Here is a 14,089-nt window from a genome sequence, read left to right on the forward strand (position 1 = left end):
TTTGTCATTATAACCTGCACACAGAATACGTCAGTGATAGCTCCAGCATTTGTTTTTTGAGAACAATAAGAAATGAGACAACAAAAGTTATTTTCGAATGTTGTTCTGTCCTCCTCAGCGAATTTCACCTGTTTCGAGTTAAGTTTGAACTTGCTGAGCAGAAACATTTGTCGCTCAGTACACAAAGCCGCGTGTGTTTGGCTTGGGATTACTCCGCTGACTTGTTACAAAGACTTTTCTGGGAGTAAGTTGCGCAAACAATACCTGTTCTAACGGGAAATAAACATTGAACAAAGATTTCTGGACTTCAACGCCAAACCCCAGGCCACTGGCTTGGCTCATAAAACATATCCGGGGATGGGGTGCTTTGTTCTAACTGCACATGAAGTCAGGAAATATAATGTACACTTCCAGTTGAGAAGCCAACCTGTCATGTTTGGAGGACAATCGATGTGTGATCGCTGGTGTTACAATGTGTTTTATGCAGTGAAATGCCAAAACTTTTTAACTTGTGAAGTGGAAAAGTTTGAAGGCATGCTCAATGCAGAATGGAAAAATTCAGCATGGAAATAGACAGTGGGCAAAAGATTAGCAAATTTAGGATTTTTTTGCTTCAGCATAAAAAGTCAATATATCGATATTTCACTCACTTCATTAAAGTTTGTGTAAACCCATAGCTAAAAAAAAATCAATTAGGTTATATATATATAATTGCTGACTTTTTTTATGTACTGCATCCTGCATGCCAAGGGTTAAAGAAGAACCAAATAATTTATAATCAGAATAATGTCCTATTCACTCCAAGCGTCAACATTGTCATGAGAGCAGATGGCAGAAGGCTTTGATGTAATGAAATATGACACAAAGTGATGTAGGCCGTCAAGAACGTTTATTGTGGGGACTATGACGAGGAAGGAAAATGACGGGATTTCATTTCGAAGACCCAGTCCGACCGCCGGTGATTACTGTTAATTGGAAGATAGCGTGGTATTAATAAAAAGATTTTTAAATACAGAAATCTCTCAGCATATAAAGACCAGCCGCTATCAGAGAAGCTTTTTTCTCTACATAGGGAGTTCTGCGATTGCAAAACAATATATTTTGTATCTAGAGGGTCTCATTATAAAAAAGAAAAAAAATGATATTTTGGCCTTATTTCATATTTTTTTGTGATTGGAAATATTGATTGTGACAGATTTTCCCATTTGTTATGCTTCTAAAGACGATCCCGGCTACATTTCACCTACATTTTTTTTACCAAAAGTGTTTCTGCTAATTTACTGCACACCAGGTCTAATCCATTATTAAAAAGGAATTTGACTGAAAGGAATGTAGAGTGTTTTTCCTGCCTTATATATGTATACCCTATATTTTTATTTCAATAATACTGCCTCACAAATTCCTACCTGTGGTCCAATGCCAGTCCCTACTTGAGTCTATTAAACCCATGATTGTGGATGCAATGGATCTGATTTATTAAAGCTCTCCATGACTGAAGAAGCTAGACTATCATGGGAGAACCTAGGTGATCCAGCAAACCTGGAAGGGATCTGGTTCAGGATTGAAAATATTTGCCAATAATAGCAAATGGTTTTTAAGAAATCCATTCCAATCTTACTGGATCACCCAGGTTCTTACTTGTCTATCTTCCGCAGTCTTGGAGAGCTTTAATAAATAAATAAATCAATTTATTAAACCCATTGTTTCAGTGAACTGGGTCCTTGGGTGTCTATAATCAGTCTGCCATTGGCTCAAAGGAGAATGCTGCTCATTTGGGGCCATATTGTGCAGCATTTAGGAATGCCCAATGCGGCTGCAGGGAGGTCAAATGACCGGACAGAATACTGCAGGAGCGAGGGGAGGGCTCCAATAGGGTTAAACGTACAGGGTATGTGGGTGGTGAGGTACATGTTAGTATCAATTTGTTGAAAAAAATGGAATTACTCTATATCATTGCATATTTTAGCTTTTTAAAAGCTAGAAAAAACAACATAACAGAGCCCGAGGCTCCTAATAAACCATCATTAGGAACCTACCTAGCAGTGGGTTTGCTTCCATCAGTGTGTGCAGTGACTTGTTCGCAGTGTGGCTGAGCACATGTGCATCTCTTTCCATGGGCTCCCCTTGCTTTGTCTAAACAGTCCATCTTGGGGCTAGCTGTACATCGGTTTTCTCCTTTCTTCTATGATCTGGCTTTCTCCAAAGTTCAAACTCATATTCCTTTCTGCCTGATGCAAGCAGCTACTGTGGTGGAATTCTGAATCTGTGCCAGAGCAGCACTGAGTACACGTGGAGTACATGTGGAGTATATGTGGAGTATATGTGGAGGTGGCACACTGAATGTCACCATTACCTTTAGGTACTTTGTCACCATTGCCTACAGGTGTGCACCTAACATTTTCTTTTCACCCAACATTCACCAACTAAACAAAAACATTAGTAACACAAAACTAAATTCAAAATAAAAAATTGGGACCAGACAGTTCCTGCAATGACCTCACCTGCCTGATTGCAATTTTTTAAATACATTCACCCGTTCCCTTGTTTGTCACAGGTACTGCCTTCTCTTTTGCTGTTCTTCTGCTCCTAGATCTTCCCCCATCTTGAATGGCCGAGATGATGTAACTCCCATGTGCCTGCGTGTTCATTCACTTCATACCCAGCTCTTCCTGCAATCATACACTGGGTTGCATATGTGCAGCTCCACGTTTTTTAGCTCAAGAGTACTACGAGGGGCATCACCTGTTCCTTTCTGAACTTACAAAACTTGGAGGTTCTGTTTCTGTTGAAACCATTATCATACTGACTTTAACCTGTTTTTTCTTCACTTCCTAATAAAAGGGCTGTTAATACTGAATCCAAAGTTTTCCAACTCCACCGTCAAGACTTATTTTTGCACCATCTCTTTGGCAGTATTATTATTATTATCTTATATTCATACAATGTTAACAACCCCACTGCACATCCACAGCCAGTCAAACCTTTTAAAACCTTTGATTCACCCAAATGCTATCTCAGGTGAATGCTGCCCCGGTTTGATTAGGCTGGCATGACATGGGAGTCTCACCCAAAAACCTCCTGAAATCCTTCACTATGGGCATTTGGAACTTAGTGGACTCGGGTGATTCTGTGATGTTGGCACCTTTACAAACCTTCCTGGGCAGCCACGGCATTTCACTGATTCACTAACTTCCTTATTTATTAATTTGTTAAAGAAGCAATGAGATAAAACAGCAAATGTTTTTTGCCTTGGCATTTGATATCCGCCGGTGCATTGTTAGATAAATATTATGATCCAGGAATCTTTGTTTTATAATTTTCTACCCTTTTAAAATATTTGGCAGAGGTTTCGGAACACCAAGTTCCACGTACGGCAGAAAATTGACATGTTTGTGTGTCGATAATAGTCATTGAAGTCTGTTTTTTTACTGTACCTGTAATTTTTATAATGGTTGTTGAAAGAAACAGAATTTGTGTTTTGTGATAAAACGTTAGTGAAGGAGGAAATGGAAGTCTGGTACAAGGATGGCTCCAAGTCTGAGTGGATTAAAGAGATTTTCAGTTTATATCAATAAAGGTTAAGTGAAGAAAAAGACTTTTATCTGTTAGCTGTTTTAACTGCTATTTAGGTGTCTGGAGTCTGGGAGCCAAGTGCATGTACAGTACAACATGGTATCATAGTCATTACATTGGAAGAGGAAGGAAAGGAAGGGAGCGAGGGACAGGAAGGAATTTCCGGGAGAATGTGGAAGAGTAGAACCTTTCTCTGCTGCAGTTTTCACTTTTATCTACAGGGCCAATTCCTGAATCAGAATAAACTTCTGAAGATCTCATCATTATGTGACTTTAGTTCTACATCTACCTACCTGGAGTTTACATAAAGTAAAGAGTAATCTTAAATAAATAGGGACAAGCAAAATTTAGAACCTCTTTTGCCCCCAAATTAAAAAAAAAAAAACATTAAGGTCAATTTTTTTAATGGTTTATATATTTGCAATGGTACTTTTAGGAAAACAAAACACTCAAATAAAATAAAAAAAAAATAAAAATATTAAATCTAAGGCTAGGTATTCACGTGCAATAATTGTCGTTAGAAAGCGTTTGACTAACAACAGATCAACGATTACTCCTGATTATTTTGAATGATCGTATAGTGCACGATTCTGTATGTTTAAATATAATCCACCAATAAATATACACACACTAGATACGATCGTTTGAATGATGCCGGAAGTGACGCACACCACAGAACCATCCATGATCACTAAATGACTGTACACACTACAGATAGTGAAGGATCAGCGAGCGAACGGATCCACCAGGACAATTGTTCGTTTCCCGAGACATTTCTCGTTCATTGGCGTCGTGGGCCTGACTTTGTGCACTTTGTTTGTAACGATTATCGAACGTTCAGTTTCCAATGACAATTATTGCTCGTGTGTACATAGCCTTAGTAAGAATATTTTTTAAAAACTACTAATTGCCTACGCAGCTTAATAATCAAAATAAAGGGCTCTCCTTATAAAACGGGGAATCAGTCATTCCCCCAAACATTCCCTGTAAGAAACTTCTAGGTCCATGTGTTTCAATAACAGTAATTGATTCCCACCCGGGAATGTCTGAGGGATCGTCAAAGTCGCTGTTGTATAAAAAGCGCTCTCAAGAGTTTTTTGCTTGTGTTCATTTCAACCAAAGATAAAATTTGCAATTTACATATTATTATGATATTTTGTGGTGCTTGTATTTTTTTTTTTTATTAATACAGATCTTGAACTACCTTAAAACTCCCATTGTTTGGTCTCTAGCTAAATGCAAGCCTACTGTGTTTTGGGTTGGAGCAGAGGTTTATCTTCAGAGATCCTGTACAGTTCTCATCAGTTAGTAACGCTAACTCTAACTGCTGCAAATCACTGGAGAGACAGCTCTGGCTATGCACAAAGTGCAGAGGTCCTTCTTCTGCCTACCATGGAAGGAAATGTTAAGACAATAGGCCTGATTTATAAAGCTCTCCAAGGCTGCAGAGAATACACATTCATCAATGAAGCGGGTTGATCCATTGATGGTTATTTGCTAGCAAGAGTTTGGAGTCATGGACTAGATCCATTCCAGGTTTGCTGGATCACCCAGCTTCACTGATGAAAGTGTATTCTCCCCAGCATTGGAGAGCTTTAATAAATCAGGCCCAATGCTGGAGCAATTAAAAAAAAATAAAGAAAACCTAATTGTTAACTATTTATGCCACCGGACTCTTTCTTACCTATGTAAGCTTAGCCTAGAATTGTGCTTTAGGCAAGAGGTAAGTCAGGAAGAAATGTCTGGTATACCTTAGCTGAAAAAAACGTCCTTTTTAAACGACAACTAAAATTCTTTTGTCCTTACAGCTCCTGCTGCCGTTTTCTCCTCCATGTTCAGCGCTAATAGACGGCGTTTTTCTAATCGGACGGTCCTGCGATTTATATTCCTCGAGGGTAATCGTCCTGATTATTTAATCGCCTTGTATGCTCGGCTTGTAACGGCAGAAAAGCACTTGTGTGCATCGGAGTCATGAAGATCGATCTCTCCGTCTGTTTCTCCCTCATTGTTACATTCAGCATTGTGTCTGGTTGACACGCTGCCGCTCCGGCAAATGTTTATTACCGCAGGAACAACCCGTAATGGAATCTTCGACCATGAAAGCAACAAGCTTCTGTTGATTTAAATCGTCATCCAATAAAAGTGTTGTTCAATTTTCATCTTCGGAGGAGAGAAGGGGAAATATTATTACAGACGGTTCCTGTTCCAGCTGTGAAGAGCCGTCTCTAATTATATTTATCTTTCCCTAAACTGGAGATATTTCTGGCCACACCATCTCTGAACATGGAATCTAAGTGGTAATAAGTAAACAGATCATACAATGTATGTGGTGTGGTTCGACTGATAAAGATTTTTGAAAAACAAAATCCCAATGGCCTGGTGGAAAAGGGAAGCGTTGTTTTATAATGGATATTCCATGCCAAGTCCTACAAGTCCTTTCCCTGTCTGTCTCCATTGATACATTATCCTGCTCCCTCCACCCCCCTCTAACTAAATGCACCCATGAAATATAAAAAAATACCAAAATGCCTCACTAAGAGACATGATAGGCTGATTTATTAAAGCTCGCCAAGACTAGAGAAGATGTCATGGTAGAAACCGAGTGATCCAGCAAACTTGGAATGGATTTCACAAATGTTTTTGATCCTGGACCAGATCCATTGCAGGTTATCCCCACTCCTCTATATTTGTGCTGTCTGTTCCCTTCACTTTCAGCTTTTGCCTTGTCTTGTCAGTAATTTAATCTAAGGCTCCATATGTAAGTGTTTATTAGGGTAATAGGCATGTAGTCTTAAAACAAAGCAAGAGAGGCATTGGTGAGCTGAGAATTCCCTTGTCCTTGCTGAACATAGTTTGCTGTCATGAAGTTTTTTTCAAACTTCAGCCTTCAGACTTCAGCTAAACTTACAATAACGGAGTCACAAAGCAATTAAGCAAGTCATGAAAGTGCAGGTCTGTATCTTCTGTTCTAACCAAGTGCCAGGAATGTACATTTAGTGCTAACCATGTGCCAGGGTTGTACTTCCTGTGCTAACCATGTGCCAGGGTTGTACTTCCTGTGCTAACCATGTGCCAGGGTTGTACTTCCTGTGCTAACCATGTGCCAGGGTTGTAGTTCCTGTGCTAACCATGTGCCAGGGTTGCATTTTCTGTGCTAACCATGTGCCTGCAGAGCACAGACATAATACAAGGGAGTGAAGGCAATTCTAAGACTGGTGGCAATAGTGTATAAGCCATGGTTTAAAAAAAAAGATCTGCACAAGCATGTGCCAGAACCTTGCATCTTGAGCCTACAGGATTCACTTTTACAAGTAATATCAGCAAGCTATCCACTACGAGTGCCAGAGGTGGTTCTCTTTCCCTAATACAAGTCTCTGTGTCACCTCAAACTCTTAATAAATAAATGATTGTCATACAGCAATCTAAGTGGCTAAACAGTGGCTGAAGACAAACATTAGTGAGGTCATCATAGACAGCTGTCTGGCACAAATGCACAAATACTACTTTAAATGTCACAGGTATAAGCAGCCACATTTCCCTTCATACCAGCCTACGGTAAACCCCCCTTCAGACTTTACAATTAGCACATATACTGACAATGAATATTCAGATAGGGGAGCAGAAGGATGACTTATTACTGTTCTGCTACTAATTTGCTGTCCAATCAGCAAAGTGGGTGTGTTCTTCTGTAGAAAAGGTGAAGAACTCAACTAAGCTGTCTGGCAAAGATCACAACATTGGCTCTCCAAAGTTATACTTTCTTTTGGTGATTAAACAGTTCCAGATATTATCCTTTAATAGTACGGTATATTGAGATGTTTGCCTGGAGTTCAGCTTGAAACATTTCCATTTCTATCCTTTCATACATGAAAGAAAAATTATCCCACATTTCGTCACCCTGACATGCTAGACTTAGCACAATAGAAAAGCAACAAAGCGTGCTAGTAATGTGCTTGATTAATGTTGCGTCGCTGTCAGTGATAAGTTGTATGTACTTTATTATATTGGGAGCTGTGAAGCGTAAATGTGAATATGATAACGACATATGTGCAAACAGAGCAGCAGATCCTTGTACAGTCACAGATACAACTTATTTCCAGCAAGAAATAAAGAAAGAAGAGCTTAAGAAACAGTTTATTCTACTTTAACTACATTCGAGGATTCTTCTTGTTATGTCTATTAGAATTTTGTATGATATTGATTTTCCAGGATTTATAAGACTTTTTTTTTACCTTTCTCTGGATCAGCTGTGTGTATAGGTTTCTGCCTAGAATAGCCATTCTGTTAGGGATGTGCCCTCTGGCAGGTGATGCAGAATTACCTGCAGCACAGAGTCTAAGTGTGTCCAGGTCTTCACCAAAGCACCCAGCAAGGGTTGATGGGCCGGTAACCTTAGTGGCCACAGGACTACTTCGCTGTGGGGAGACCACCAGGTCACGGTCCCCAGGCTCTCCCCCCCAGTAGTGAGCAGAAAAGAGTGCTTCGAAGTAGGGACATCCAAGCTCAGGTACTGGCATCATTTGAGGAATAATGCTTGGATGGTCCAAGATAAAGACTGAGGTCAGGTATCCAAAACGGCTCCATATAGCAGAGTATGACTGGGCTTAGTCTCAGGTAGCAAGCTGAAGATCCAGAAATCTGAGACCGAAACAAGGGAGGTTTAAATAGGACTAGCAGCCAATAGCAGGACAAAATTGGAACCAGGAACTAGCCTGCTCATTGGCTGCGAAATACCTGTCTGCTGTGCACAGCCTTAGAGTAAGTGCAGGGGATGCTAAGAAAGATATAACTCTGCACAGCTAAAGAGAGACCGAGGATGCTGCAAGCTGCTGGAATAACGATCTGCCGGCAGAGTGGTAACACGTTGTCAGCAAAAGTTTTATGGAAACTCGAGGTTCCTCCATAGGTTAATAAAGGTTCCTCAAACTGTGGCTGACTGACCTTCCATTAGATGGATTAGTTACTACTGTGTTTGTGTGTGTTTGTGTGTGGGGGGGGGGGGGGGGGGGGGGGGGGGGGGGGGATTCAGTCTACTGTTCACCAATTTAATTGGCCTAAATGACCTTAAATTCCCATTAGACCCCAATAAAATGTTTTAGGAGGTTTTTCTTTAGGGATAAAACAATCAGTATGTTCAGGGAGTCAGCTGACCTCATTTTGTGATTACATAATAACACTCCCCCACAGACACCCCAGATCATAAAACTGTCCCACAGGCACCCCAGATCAAAAAACTGCCCAACAGGCACCCCAGATCATAAAACTGCCCCACGGGCACCCCAGATCATAAGGCTGTCCCCTCGGGTTTGGAGACTTTTTTCGTCATGCAATGAAAATTGTAATTGAAACCAAAAAGTATCCTCAGATCTCAAGACTTCTGGGAATGATCCTTGTGCTTAATTTCAACCACTACGCACCTGTGAATATTGAGGAGAAAGTTATTACCATTCATGAGCTGAATGCTTTAGTAAGTGCAAGACTTTTCTGAAGTGGATCAAACCAATAAAAGGGGAGCGGGGGACTGTGTGGGTCTCCCAGTAGACTTTGGTGGACCATTCCTCCTGAATGGAGCAGAGATCAGCATTATGGGCAGCAGGAAATCTAGGTTTTGCAGGGCAGTTTTGAGATTGTTTTGGGGAGGATCACAGAGGAAGAAGTCATAATGGTTCCTCACCTCTCCCTGCAATGTCCCCATTTGGCCTTTGGAACTATTGGACATCAGGTTTCCATTGCTTGGTATCAGCAGAATTCTTCTTTAATCCCTCACACATAAACACATCTCCGGTTGTGTCCTCTCCTAATGTCGCACAGAAGGATGAAACGTCTCCCTGGCAGCAATCGGCAAAACATTGTGAAGATTTTTATTCCTTAGAAATTTGACAAATATCGGACAGCAGCACTGAGCATAATTTTGAGCTTAACAGGATTTTGGTGTAAGAGGCCCAGGCATAATATTATGTTTCTGTAATTACTCCCATAAATCTCAGACTTTGTTATCTTCCAAATAGCAGCACTCCAATTTTTGTGTCTGCGCCGACTGTGAATTGCTGAATGGCTCGAAAACTCCTCAATCAAGCCGGAAAAAAAACTGAGCCCAAAATATTTTTATTGGTCATAGCCGAGTTATCAGCCACCCGGAGGATTTGTGTCGCTTGTCTTGCGAAGACGCATTTTATTGTTTACTCTTTGTGTTGTGTTGGAGTTTAGTGCTGGAAAATATTTTCCTATAAAATTCCTTGAAGTGATTCTAAAGTCAAAAACAACAAAATGTAATAGATCCCAGCTTACCAGAACTTTGATATGGCAGCTGCATATTTTTTTTTTTTTTTTTTAATTTCAGGCCAAATACATTTTCTACAAGAACATAAAATACCTTTTTTTCTATTATTATTACACAATATTTATATAGCGCCATCATATTACGCAGCGCTGTACAAAGTCTATAGTCATGTCACTAACTGTCCCTCAAAAGAGCTCACAATCTAATGTCCCTACTATAGTCATATGTCATTAATGTAGTCTAAGATCAATTTAGGGGGAAGACAATTAACCTAACTGCATGTTTTTGGGACGTGGGAGGTACCCAGAGGAAACCCACGTAGACACGCAGAGAACCTGCAAACTCCATGCAGATGCAGCACTGCAAAGCGCCAAAGTGCTAACCCCTGAACCACCGTGCTTTCTATTATTTGATTTGGTGAATGCAGAAACACAAAGAGATTTTTAGGGTGTACCTTCCCTTCTCCTTGCTGATAAGTCTATCCCTTAAGGCAAACTCCGGCCTTTAGTATTCCAGTCCCCCCTAACGCCCCCTAGATATTTATTGTTGGATCTGGCCTAATTGAAATGTTGCATTATCGCGAGTTACCCCAATTACTATGCCTAAAGAGCAGAAGCAACTCGCAGATACCAGTCTCCGGAAGGTTGACCTCGAATGTCGTGTCTTCAACCCCGAATGGACCGATGAATTATTCTTCATCCAACGCAGCAACAAAGCCCTGTGTTTAGTGTGCAACGACACCAATCGCACTTTCAAGTGGTCGAATCTCAAGGGGCATTTTGATGCCAAACACAAGCACACATACAGAGACCACACCGCGGATGAGTGGAAGACTGAGGCTGCTGTCTTGCAGTCGCGGTTATAAAAAACTATTCCTTGGACATCTTGTTTCTTCTGGCCTAGCGTGCCTTCTTGACCTCCTGAAATGGCCTAGTAGTCTAAAAAGTTTGCCGACCCCTGCCTCAAAGTTTGAAGTCTTTTATGTTCTCAGTTAGATAAGGAGGGATAACTGAATAGACCCAAACCGTTGCCTAGGACCTCTTGGCCACTAGAGGACGCACCTTCCAACTGCACTATTTTAGCAGGTGCAGAATTCATAATCTCTATCATATAGGAGCTGCTGTACCTGCCAGAATGGTACACCTGAAAGATCTGTGAGCTGTTTGGTTGGTTGCCATAAGATGATCACAGGTAAGTGAGCTGATTTTCTTTCTCTCTCTCTGGAAAAAGTACAAAAAATACATGATAGAAAGGAGAAGAGAGCAGAGGAATGACTCGTCAGTATTCTGCTGCTATTTATCTGTCAATTCAGAGTTTGGCATCAATGAGAAGACCAAGTTGTATTATTCAATGCAGACTTCAACTGAAAAAAAAATATAATAAAAAAACTGACTGTGGCTGCTGGTAACTTTTTGATTTAGCTCTACTTTGCATATGTACCATACAAAGCTTCGATCTGTATGGGGAACTGTCACCTAGACAGCCAGCTGCTAAGGACAATGCAGGAGTTACATACAATGGCCAAAGAAGATCACCGTGAACCTGGCAGTCTCTTGTGGACTTGGCAGTGAAGATGGCAACTTCCTGGGATGCGGCAGTTACAGGATCCCGAACCTGTTATTTTTGCAGGGCACCTTTACACAGGTAAGTCTGTGCCATAATGTAAGCTGTGCAAACCTGCTGAATATGGCTGAAGCTCACCACCCCCTATGTACAGTAAAGTCAGATCACTGGCCTAAATCTGATATCTGGCAAAGTTGTGCAAATCCCAAGACTGGCTGCACAAAAAGACAAATCCCTTGCTAAGTAAAACATTTCTCATATACTCTATGTACTTTACTGTTTGCCTGAGTCTCAACTTCACCTACCTAAGGGGCTGATGGTACGTTTGATTCTTTCCATTTCCAAACTATCGCACAATTTACAATCGGCAACGGTATATTCTTTTCTTTTTAAGATGAAGCTTAGAAAGACAGATGGCACCATAAAAGTTTAGTTGGGGGAATTGGGAGTTATAGGCAGAGGATTACAAAATGCTGCACTTCCTTATCTGAGGTCTGAAATGATGGTTTTGTACACAAACATCCGTCATCTTCCAAGCTTCGGGAAAACTTTCCGACAAGAAATACAAGCTGTCGGCACGCATTTTTCGGCTACTTTTTCTTATTATGCCAGCTAAATAATAATAAAAAAATCATCTATCGTGCATGGTAATAACTCGGCCTTCTGTTTATATTTACGCATAATCCTTTGACAGTTTATGGGATAAATGATAAAGTCCCCAAATCTCCAGCCAGGGCCGGAATTTAGAACGTCGAAGCCACGGCGGCACAGCACGAGCGTCCCCTCGTAAAAAGGCAGTAGAGAAAGATTTTGACTCGGAATCGCTGTGCAGATGGCTCCATTTGGTTAACAGAAACATTCTGATAAAGAATGATCGCTAATATTATTCCTGAAGGCATTCTCCAACTGCCTTTCCAAAAGCACAACTCCGTCCAAAAAATTACAAAACTGCCCAACCAGAAGGCCAGCATACAGTATATAACCGCGGAAATTGCCGTCGTTAACAGCAAATTTCAATAGACAATTATCATCTGAGATTGTTACTAAATAATGTCTGAAAAATAATCAGCCCGAGTGATATTGCAGCGTGTTCAGGTAACACACAAGTACAAATATTGCTGTTCACATTTTCATGCATTAACATTTTATATAGTGATACCTGGAAATAAAGGAAAACTGTTTGTCTTTATCCTATGATTGTCTGGTGGGTAGGCGGCTCACATGCTGGACATACACTAAGGTAATCTTATAGAAATTTAAACTGCTGCACAAATGACCTAATGACTCCAGGAAAATCCAAAACTGTACTAGTATGAATGCTTAGATCAGTGAAAATACCATTCAGAATCCAAGAAGTTTTCCAAGTGTATGACCAGATATGAAAGCTTAGGACTTTAAATTTAGACCTGGCACAAGCTGACATATACCACAGCGCTGTACAGAAAACACTGAGCTAGCCCCATCAGTCTTTGTACAGAGGAGCTGACACTCTAATGTCCCCCAGCTGACACTCTAATGTCCCCCCACAGTCACACACTATTATTATTACTACATAGACCTAAATGATTGCCTAGAGATTTAAGCTATGTACACATGCTAAATGTCACAGAAGACGATGAATCATATTTGTCTCAATCTAGCATGTGTACAGCATTCCCCTGACGTTGTTCAATATTCTGCCCTAATGGCTGGATGAACGACCTGGAAAGGATGACCGCTTTACTTTCCCCTGAGGGAGAGTGCAGTGGGGTGCCACCTCTTCATCCTTTCCCTTCCCTTTTCTATAATACAGACCAGCAGTGTATGTACAGAACTCATTTGTTCCCCTGTCAATGGAATTGATCACAAACATTGAGGTCTGTATGGGGCTTTATTCTCACTTCCTCTTTGATACAAATATTATCATTGGGACAGTAAGTGAAGGTCTCCGCAGCTGAGCCCAAGGAGTTCCAAATCCGTCTTGGCTTTATGCAATACTAAAAAAATGGCAATGTAATTTTGCACATTTGGTGATCAATACTTTGGTCAGTGCCAACTTTACGTTTATGACATCTTTACACAAGCGATCATCATGTGATTGTTATCAGAATGTTTCTGTTAACCGAAAATAATGACACCAAGTCAGTGATCACCGACATCATAAACCACAATTCCTATGACTGAGCTTTTTTCTTATTTTTATGTACATAAGCAAATATAGCGTATAAAGCAACAAATGAAGAAACAAAGTGTTACATTTATTTATTCTTTTCTTTACATTTATGGATTATATAAAGAACAGAAAAGCATTTAGAAGCACCTGATGAATAACAAGTTCCAGGAAAACAATTCAAGCGAAACAAACATATTTACACCAATTACCGGATGGAATTCTGAAGTTTTCATAGCATAAACGTCTTATATACAGAAGAAATCGATGCTTCTAAGCCAAGTGGGTACAAATATATAAATATAGAGGCAGCGCAGGGAGATGGTCAGTTAGCTGTCACTTGTTATACACGGTGGGGTTGATTTATTAAAGTAATGCTAGCAAAAAGGTAAAGCCATGGTCACATAGAATAACAAGCAAACATATTTAAAGCTGATTTACTAAACTCAAAGAAAATTCACAGCCTCTATTTCTTTAGGAAATCCGTCTTGAAATTAGCTGAATCAAGCTTAATAATTAGCCAC

The sequence above is a fragment of the Pyxicephalus adspersus genome, chromosome Z (assembly GCF_032062135.1).
Source record: "Pyxicephalus adspersus chromosome Z, UCB_Pads_2.0, whole genome shotgun sequence".
Taxonomy (NCBI): Eukaryota; Metazoa; Chordata; class Amphibia; order Anura; family Pyxicephalidae; genus Pyxicephalus; species Pyxicephalus adspersus.